The sequence below is a fragment of the Cupressus sempervirens genome, chromosome 3 (assembly GCF_028749045.1).
Source record: "Cupressus sempervirens isolate cs-2001-9-10 chromosome 3, ASM2874904v1, whole genome shotgun sequence".
In the NCBI taxonomy this organism is placed as follows: Eukaryota; Viridiplantae; Streptophyta; class Pinopsida; order Cupressales; family Cupressaceae; genus Cupressus; species Cupressus sempervirens.
In genome coordinates, this window is record NC_143120.1 from 307,077,153 (window position 1) to 307,086,825 (window position 9,673).

Sequence of the window (9,673 nt, forward strand, 5' to 3'; positions counted from 1 at the left end):
TCTCAAAGGGTTTCAATTTTTAGGAAAACATTTATCTCTTGGTATCTTAATGTGAATGCACTAGGAAAGTTTTCCTTTTTATATGTTAGGGTCTACTATTTTTCTTTTTCATTGCTGCATTTTTTGCTAAATAACCCTTTGGAAATTTTTTTTTATTAATAAGGGAGGGATTTCCAAGCCCTGAAACCTTATATAGCCAGAAGAAACATGGAACAATGATATAACTAACTAAATACATAGCTAATGATGCAAGGCTCTAAAGCCAAGTCCAATGGATTTTCAAAAGGAACCGAGAAGCTTGAAGGGTTTTTGAAAAAGAACCCAAACCTTCAAGGATTTTCCTAAGGATCCTAAACCTTCTAACTCTACTAAAATCACCTTGTCTTCTCAACCAAAAACAAGTATAATCCAACATATGCCCTTTAGAATTGACAACAAACTCCTCACTGACACTAGACATAAAACCAAAAGTAATAGTTAGAATAATTACATATTTTTAAATTAATTCTATTTTACTTAAGCTAAACTTTAGGCATATAATAATTAATTATTTTATTAATTACTATCATGCAACTTTTTAGGGTTTTGATCTCCTTTACAAGGATGATCTCTCTTTGTAATCTTACCGATTCATTGACTTTTGATTAATAGAAATTCCTCCTTTTTATTATCAAGAATGTCTCATATGTGGATCTGAGAATTCTAGCCTCCATAGCATTTTCTTCTCTCTTTTTGTGACAAGTTTTTGCATGTAGGTGATTCTTGGGAGCTGAGGGGTTGATCTTTCATCAACTCCAACATGGTACACAACTTCAAATCTTCATGTCCTTGTCCATTTCATAGAGGTTTGGCTGAGTTTTCATATCTATATTTTCTCTCTCAAAGGGTTTCAATTTTTAGAAGTGTTTTGTATTGGATTTTGGGGGTATCTATTTTTCAGAGCACTTTGAGCCCAAACAGATATCATTCTTAAGCTCAAAGTGCTCGAGAACCCCCATTTCTATATAAAATATGTCAAGTTCTGATAGTGTTGACTTTTGAGGCAAAATGTTTTGCACCAAGAGCACACAAATTGAGATGACATTTTTTTTTTTCTTTTATCGATTTTTTTTTTTGTGATTTGATTTGTTTATCACAAATCATTATGGCAAATTTTCTGCCAAAGCTCATGAAATTTTCTTGATAGATCGGATGAGTTTTTTAAAGGAGGGTTTTTGTTCTTGCTCCACTGGTTGTACGTGCCCCTATGCAGATTTTGGAAGGTGGAAGAATTATTTTTTGGATGTGTTTCGCATGATAAGGCCCACTCCTCCTTTCTATATCCACGCCCAACATTTGGGGCCCGTTTGTTTTGTGGAATTAGCCTGGAATTGGGATACGTGAAACCTAGTTTTGACAAAGTTGGTGTTTGGGGCGAAATTTCAAAAATGGAATTAGAATTCTAGTATTCTAATTTTTGGTCAAAACGAGGTTTCTAGTCTTCCATCTCAATAGCGAGAATTTCAATTTCAATTTGAGGTTTCATTTTTTGAAGATTAGATGAAAATTAGAATGAATGTTTTTTTGAAGTCTGGTGAATGTTTTTTTTGAAGTCCCATGACTTGCCGCAAGGCTTTCACCATATCAAATGGACTATGTTTTATCCATTCTCTGTGGCACGAGCTATTGTTTTCATCTATAACGCGGAATGAGGTGACTCAAACAAACGTAGTCAAACAAAACAAGCTACTTTACCATAACCTCATATTGACAATTCCTGCGAATGCGCATCCAGGGAAGGAAAATCCTCAACAATTCGGTGAGGATAAAATATGCCTATTTTATTCTCTCTTTGCCCATTTTCTTCTCTTCTGTTGGCACAGGCGAAACCTATACAACAACCATGCTTCCTTTCCTTATTTTGATATTTAATAACCATTTCAACTAGAAATTGGGAGAAAAGGAATTGTTTTCTTGTGAGGTTCAAGCCAACGAAATCATGCTTCGCCTAACAATGAAAAAGCTTCGAAACGACATAAACTTCAGCACGGCTTCTTTGCCGGTGGATCATGAGAGGTATGAAAAATATCATAATAGGATCTTGTTAGCCGATAGGCTTCTCCTATGGAGCGAATGCTCCAAATTAAATGTGTTGACTGTCTCACGCACAGTCAGCTGTCTCACGGGAAAATTATGTCTACTTTTTTGGTATTTTATGCCAATTGAGGGCACATTCTACTCCCTCTATTCCTAACCTTTGTTTGTATCTGTTGGCATTAAATAAAATCTTGTGGCGGTATAGAAATATATGTTTGACCATTGTAGATTCCCAGATTTCAGTACATGGTTTATGACCCCCTTTGCATCGTAAGCTCAATATTCTAGCTCTATGCAGTCATTGCATTCAGGTTGAAGAATAGATGGCAAACAATAACTTGGGATCAAATCATTCTTTATGGAAATCTCACAGCTAAGGGATTGCTATGTGCCAAAGAAATAACCAACTGTTCAATGAGATAGTTATGTAGGAGAATCAATAAGAATCACACCAATGCGACTCCCCAGAATTTCCTTCATGCAGATTTTTTGTAGAGTATCATAAGTACATATTACATAACAGTATCAAACTATATCAGAAAAATGTAGACAGAAGCCGATAGAGTACATGAGAAAAGAGGATAAGCATTTATACCTGTGTAAAATAATCGTGTACTAAAACATGTTCTTGTTATTTATACTAAAATAACGTGTTTTGAACTGGTGGGCAACATTTGTTTTCAATTTTCATCTCCCTCCCAAATACCAAAGATCCAATCAATGTAGCTGGGATGGAAAGCTGGTAAGTACGTGGCTACAGGCGCGGTTATTCATGTTCCTTCCAAACGCATGCAATAATGGTTGGAGAAGTAGCGTTGGGAGTGGTATTCCCAACCAAAACTCTGCATTTAATAGAATACAAATAACTGGCCCATGTCAGACCTTTGCTGTTGTTTATTAGTGCACTTAACAATGTTGACTTCTATGACTGTGCAAGTTGTGTTTGTGTAGTCCTACCAAGCCACAACCACTGCTATAAAACTTCAAATGTGGAACTGTAATGCCCGTTGAAACGTGGAAAGTTGGCAGGCATGCTAATGAAGTTGCTTAAATAGTAACACCTTTCTTCACCTTTTTGACAAACATTTAGTCTTTAAACACGGAATTGGTTCGTTTTATGTTTACCAATGCTACATATGGCATTCAACTGCAGTTTGCATGTGCAAAAGATGGGATGCTTCACCTGTCACCAAATTACATCTTCAGATAAACAGAATAAATACAAACAGTAGCGACAAAGTTTTTTTGGATAGTAGTCTACATCAATACTATTTTACAGTCGTTCCCGAATACTTATACTTCACAGGTATTCACCTGATATCTAATTCGTTGTTTTATTTTGTCCTTTGTTTTCACAATTTAGTTTAATAGCAGCTTATTTGTTTTCTCTACTCATCGCTTTGCACTTTTATTGTTATTTCATTTCGTCTAATCGATTATATTTCCATCTACAATGGATACTGGCTAAGAAATCTCCTTCATATGTGTATTTTATGTTTGAAGGTGTCCGTAGTTCAAATGTTTTGCTTCTCTTCAGCGATGATATAGACCCAGCATTGGATCAAAACCTCTACATTGTCTTTTGAAGTTGTCTACATTCTCAGGTAAAACTTTATATTGTAGAATAAGTCATTTTTTTACATCATAACAACAACAACGCATTTCAAATGCTCTTACTGCTACACTTTTCCCCTTCAACCTTTTGTTTTAGATTTTAGATATATTTTGATTGATAGATTTAACAAGAAACTCAATGCGCCAATAGTATGCTACATTTAGAATTCAGAATTCGCAGAATTATTATGATTGAATTGAATAAATAATTTTTTTTTTTTTACACAAATCATATTATCTTAATTATGCTCAATTAAAGTTTACTTAAACTAGATATCTAAAATTAAAAAAAGTTTCTCTAGGCTTGTCATCATAAAACTGAAGGTTAGGAAGGTAGGTCATCTTTTTTTTCATATGTTTTTATTTTTGGACAGTACAATAATCATATACGATAATTTTGTACCTTATTAATATGAAACAACAATTGTCTAAAAATACACCTTTTAATTCAATACTAATATTTTCTATGAAGAAAATTACTTACTATTAAGTAAATAAATATAGTATTAATAATACAAATGCAACAATTACCATTATCGTGCAATGCCCAAACTAATAGATATTTGTCATTTCGCTGATTTATAATTATTTAGACAACAAAAAATAACTTTTTTAAATAGGAAAATCGTTGTACACATCCTACTATCACAAGGGACCACAATATTTATGTCACCTAATCATAGTAAATGTGTATTGTATAAAATCTATGTGTACGCTATTTTTTTTCAATGATATTTTAATTTAAAAAAACCAATGAAGAGCTTATATTTAAGTATTTAAATTTATTTTTTAATTTTGACTTATTTTACATATTGAATAAATGAATACATATTTGTGTTAAAGTTTACATCATGGTTATGTTTGCTTTAGAATTAAAAATAAGGGTAGTGTTTGGATTATAATTACAATAGATTTAGGTAGAATAGAGTTATGGTAGTAGCGTTGGAATAAGTAATGCCACAAGACATTCTACAATACCAACAAAGATTGGATTGTGATGGTGTCACTCTATTAGTGTTAAAAACTTTATCTTTTTAGCTTAAATTTTACAACCTTCTACATGTCAAAATATAATATTGATTATACATATAATATACTCCAAAAAATACTTCTCTAAACAATTAGATTAATAATGAAATGCATAGTAAAATTGATTTTACATATTTTATAATTGGTTTTTAAAATTGATTTTACATATTTTAATTCAATACTTATATTTTCTATGAAATAGATTGCTTACTATTCAGTTGATAAATATAGTAGATTGGCATTGTTGGGGTGTGCTTAGAACTAGTTGCTATACATAATAAACAAAAACTCAAACAACTAAATGCACCTATTGCACTATGTGTAGCTGTAAATACTCAACGTAATAATGTTGAAACATATACAGATGACCAACTCTCACAAGAAGTTCTCATATGTAAATTCCAACATGTCATGCTTACCACAAACCTATAGATACAAGGTGGTCTTGTCAATGGATCCCTTGGTGAAGTTAAGAACATTGTATATGCCCCATCCTCTAAGCTTCCTCAATTGCCAACATATGTTACTGTCATAATTGATACCTACAATGGGCCACCATGGGATATCAACAACCCAAAAACTATACCAATCCATCCAATTACTCGAGGCAGCCATACCCAACTACCACTAACCACTACCTGGGCTATCACTATACACAAATCACAAGGCCTCACCCTAGAGTGGGCCACAATTGATATATGTAAAACCAAAAGACAAGGCCTCACCTTTACAGCCATGTCAAGGGTCAAATCCCTACAAGGCCTCCAAATTGAACCTACCTTCTCTTTTGAGTGCTTTTGCAAAATGAAAAAAAACCCCTACAATATTATTAGAAAGAAAGAAGAAGCTCGATTGTTCTTGCTCTCACTTTGATACGGTACTTTTTCGAATTCACTCCCTCCCTTCTATATTTTTTTCCTTTTTTTCAATTTCCTAAACTAAGAATGTCATTTGTTTGTTGACAATTTTATTTGCTTCTCTTTTACAGGTTCACTAGTTGCAGCAAAGACACAACAAAACTCATTTTGACTTGTCATATAGATGATTTATTAATGAGATCCAAATATATGCATTGCTCAAATTTTATGGGATATCCTACAAGATATACCCATACAAATACATTGTACCATCAAATTTGTCACACTTACTTTTACTTATAAACAATGCTTCTATCAAATATCATGCATGTTTCAACAAGCAATTTACAATTATATTATTAACTACTATTTAGCTCCACAAATACCTTTCTTGTTAAACACTTTTATCAAACTTTATGCATGCTTCTAATGACAATTTACAATTTTATTGTAAACTACTATTCTGCTACTAAAATACCATTGTTGTTATGCACTTTTGGACCATCCTAAACATCATAGTTTCTTGACAAATAATGCTATATACCATTAGAAAATTATGTTTAACCCTTTACTATTCTATACAATTTCATACACTGATAATTTTCTTAAATTACTCTATCGGCTTATCCCTTGAACCTCTCATAGGTACAAGTGCTAGTTATTATTATTAATTTATTTGTTATTGAGTTTCTGTCAATGTTTCGAATTATATTGTGGAGAAAGATGTAAAATGATAGACCCAAGATTAAAATCATGGGCTTTGATTTTGTCAACATTGTCATGATTGTTTGTAATAGACCAAGGGAAATTGAAGGTCCCGTCGCTCGACAGATTTGCCGGTTCATGATAAGTTTATTGGCGGTTTTGTGATTCGCCGTGGTGGTGATCATGTTGTTGATAAACCAGCCTCCAAAACGGTCACACAGGTTTTGGATAACACCCGATTGGTATCCTAGTCAAACAAAACTAACTGTTATCCAATTCCAATTTTACGAACCGAACACGAAAGATGCATCTTCCCATTCGTCTTCAGGTTAACCAAACAGGACAAATCATTTTTCAAAACCAGGTTTTGAATCAAAACCCAGTTTTGCTAATTTAGTGAAACAAATGGGCCCTTGGTTCTGGCCCCACCTATTTTGAATGTTGTGCACTCTATCTTTTTTAAAGCCCATAGTTTAGAAATTCTTAGCATCTCTCAACGGCCCCTCCAATCAGCATGTGCTCCTATTAAAGCACACATAGGGCTGCATGCCTGCATTTCAGGAATCCTGCATTAACTGAACCCCTATCTCTTTCTTAGGCATTTCCATGATTGGCGGTCGATGGTGGAAATTGTTTCTTGTTTTATTTTCTAACTCACGCGTGCTTCCATGCATCTCGGCCCCAATTTTGTCTTTTTTGGCACCTCCATTTAATTGGAGATTTTCCCACATTGAGTGGTCACTACATGATGTTTGAAAGCAGTGCATGCCTTTTGCATCCGTGACTTGTTTATTGGGAATACGTGTAGCAATATTTTTTGGCTGCGCTCGCATCAATTCAAACTTCACCAATCCCGTGATGTTTGGCGCATTTTTTGGACGGGCCACTGTGGGAAGGGTCTTGGTTATCCCGTCGAGATAATACATGCGCTTTCTTTGGAACATTGGGCGCATTTTTTTGAGAATGAGTGTTTATTTGGAAGCCTGCAGGATGTTTTTCGTGTGATCAACTTTGTCCAAACTACAGTGGATCTTCTTTCTAATGGGCTTTCAAAGCTCCCTAAGGTTCTATTCGACCACGTGGCTCGAATTTACAATCTTCTACACCTACCGTACCTACAGGAAAGTCTAATAACGTGTACACAGGCCTTTTTTAGCCTCACATTTTGCCTTCCGGGAACTTTATAAACATTTATTTATTATTTAATATTAAATTAAAATTACAATTTCATTGTATTATAAATTTTAAATGACTCTTTATAAACATTTATTTATTATTTAATATCAAATTAAAATTACATTTCATTGTATTATACATTTTAAATAATTTATTAATTTTTATAGCTAGTCATTCTATTGGTTAGATAGTCATTTTGCTCTGCACCGCCTTTACATGGTTGAACTTTGAGTTTCATGCGCTAGTCAACGTGATTTAACGATGGTTTTCAGGCATGCTTGAAAATAATGCCCACTTTATTGGTGTCAACTATGACCTCTGTCATGTGAGACTAGACCCCCATGTTTTGTGCGATAGGGCATGGGATTTATTGACCCTAATGTAGTATTTTCACTAGTTGTATTCTAATTTCCCCGAGTGGTGTCCATTAGCAACGCTGGTTTTCGGATTGCTTAGAGTAGTTTTTCACTTTCATCATGACTATTTTGTTGTTTGTTTGGAGGTTATAATTCAAAAAATATTCTCTTCACATTTGACATTTGACACATACAATATTTTGGCCATTGGATTTGTTTCCGGCATCGATCCTTTGTTCTTTTGGCAACAGTGACTTTTTGACATCTTTGTATTATTTCCAGTGACTAATTTTTTTCGATAATGGTCATTTTTTGGACCTTTTTTTTGCCTCAACAATCGTTTGACCATCAAATTTTGGCTCGTCACTTGGTGATGTTACCTTGCATTAGCATACCTACTTGCCCTTCAGGCTCTACTTAGACCTACCTTTGCATTTTTGCTCATATCTGAGACACACGAACTCCATTTTCTGCAAACAAGATATCATTGGAAAACTGGTTCCAAGCTTGTTATAGTGGTATAGGTGATTTTTAATTTTGTTGCTCTTTGGGTGGATTTTTTTGTTGTCAAAGCCAGAACATGTTATTGTCACTCTAGGAAACATATCTTGAGCATCTGATCTCTGATTTGAGAATTATTTATATCATTGGAAAGGTCTTTCACATCTCTTTCTAGTGATGTTGATTGTTTCTCTAGATTCTGTTCCAGGCACATGGTTGTTTTAGGTCTATGGATCGATTTCATTGCTTCAGATGATTCTTCATGGTTTGTATGATCTATTGTATTAGCTACTTATGTCTCTTCTATTCTATTTAGAGATTTTTTGTATGCATTCTTACAAACACACTGAGGTAAAGTACCACACTGCATTTGTATTGTTGTTCTAGTTGTTTTTTCCTTATTTTATCTTATGATTCAAGCAGTGTCAACTAAGGACACTGATGTAGATTATTATATTCTTGGGATTCACCATATCTTGTTCCTTATTGTACATGCACTGGTATGGTTAAAGTGGAATGGGGGTTTGATGTTTTACCTTTGTTTTTCATCTTCCTTTGTCCACTAAGTCTTTCTTTCATGAGATTATCCTCATGACGTGTCTGAGATTGATCACCTCAATACATACATATGATTTGTTTTGTGCATCTTGATCATGGTTCCTTGACATGTCATTCTATTGGCCCACTTTTCCAATAGCTTGTCATCTCACCCTTGTTTGCATTAGCGGGTTGTTTTATTGTTTCTCATACTTTCTTGATTTGATGCAGTGAGATGTGTATATATTTAGTTTTTATTCCTATGTATAAGGTGGATGTTGATCATTTACCATATAGACACTCTTCTTTTTGTTCCTACTTTGGTTGCAGCCTTCCATATTTAATTGATCAAATCTCCAAGTTTTGGTATTTCATGACATATATATCTTCAAGTTCCCTCATTTTCCTTTGCGTTCCTCCTAATTCCAACTAGTGTCTTCTGATAGAACTCATGTACATTATAGTCTTCTCTACCTAGTTAGGTTCTATTTCAGTGGAGGTTCTTCAGATCAACAATTTCTTTTGATAGAGCTTGGCAACTTCTACATGCTTCAGTGGTGCTTTTCATTATCATATTTTGTTTCTATCTTTTGGGGCATTCTCTATTTCAGAGGCTTATTTAGTCCTTCACTTCTTATTTCAACATTTTCTCATCTCTACGTGGAGTAGGATTTTTCCCATATGGTTTTATCCATTTCTCCTCTTTTTAGAGATTTGGTTGTGCGTGGGTACCTCATTAGGCCTTGTTTTTGAAACTGAATTTCTACTTTCAATAGTAGTTTATAGGTTTTTAGTTATTCCCTAAGTTTATCTTAAGGGTGG

At 34.0% G+C, this 9,673-nt stretch overlaps 1 long non-coding RNA gene across 1 annotated transcript; it reads left to right on the plus strand.

The window, feature by feature from the left end:
* Window positions 1-3,060: 3,060 nt before the first annotated feature.
* Window positions 3,061-5,901, plus strand: LOC149566198 (uncharacterized). The gene is made up of 3 exons (XR_016361532.1): window positions 3,061-3,382; window positions 3,580-3,680; window positions 5,708-5,901. It is a non-coding gene; the product is annotated as an uncharacterized LOC149566198 (long non-coding RNA).
* Window positions 5,902-9,673: the final 3,772 nt, after the last annotated feature.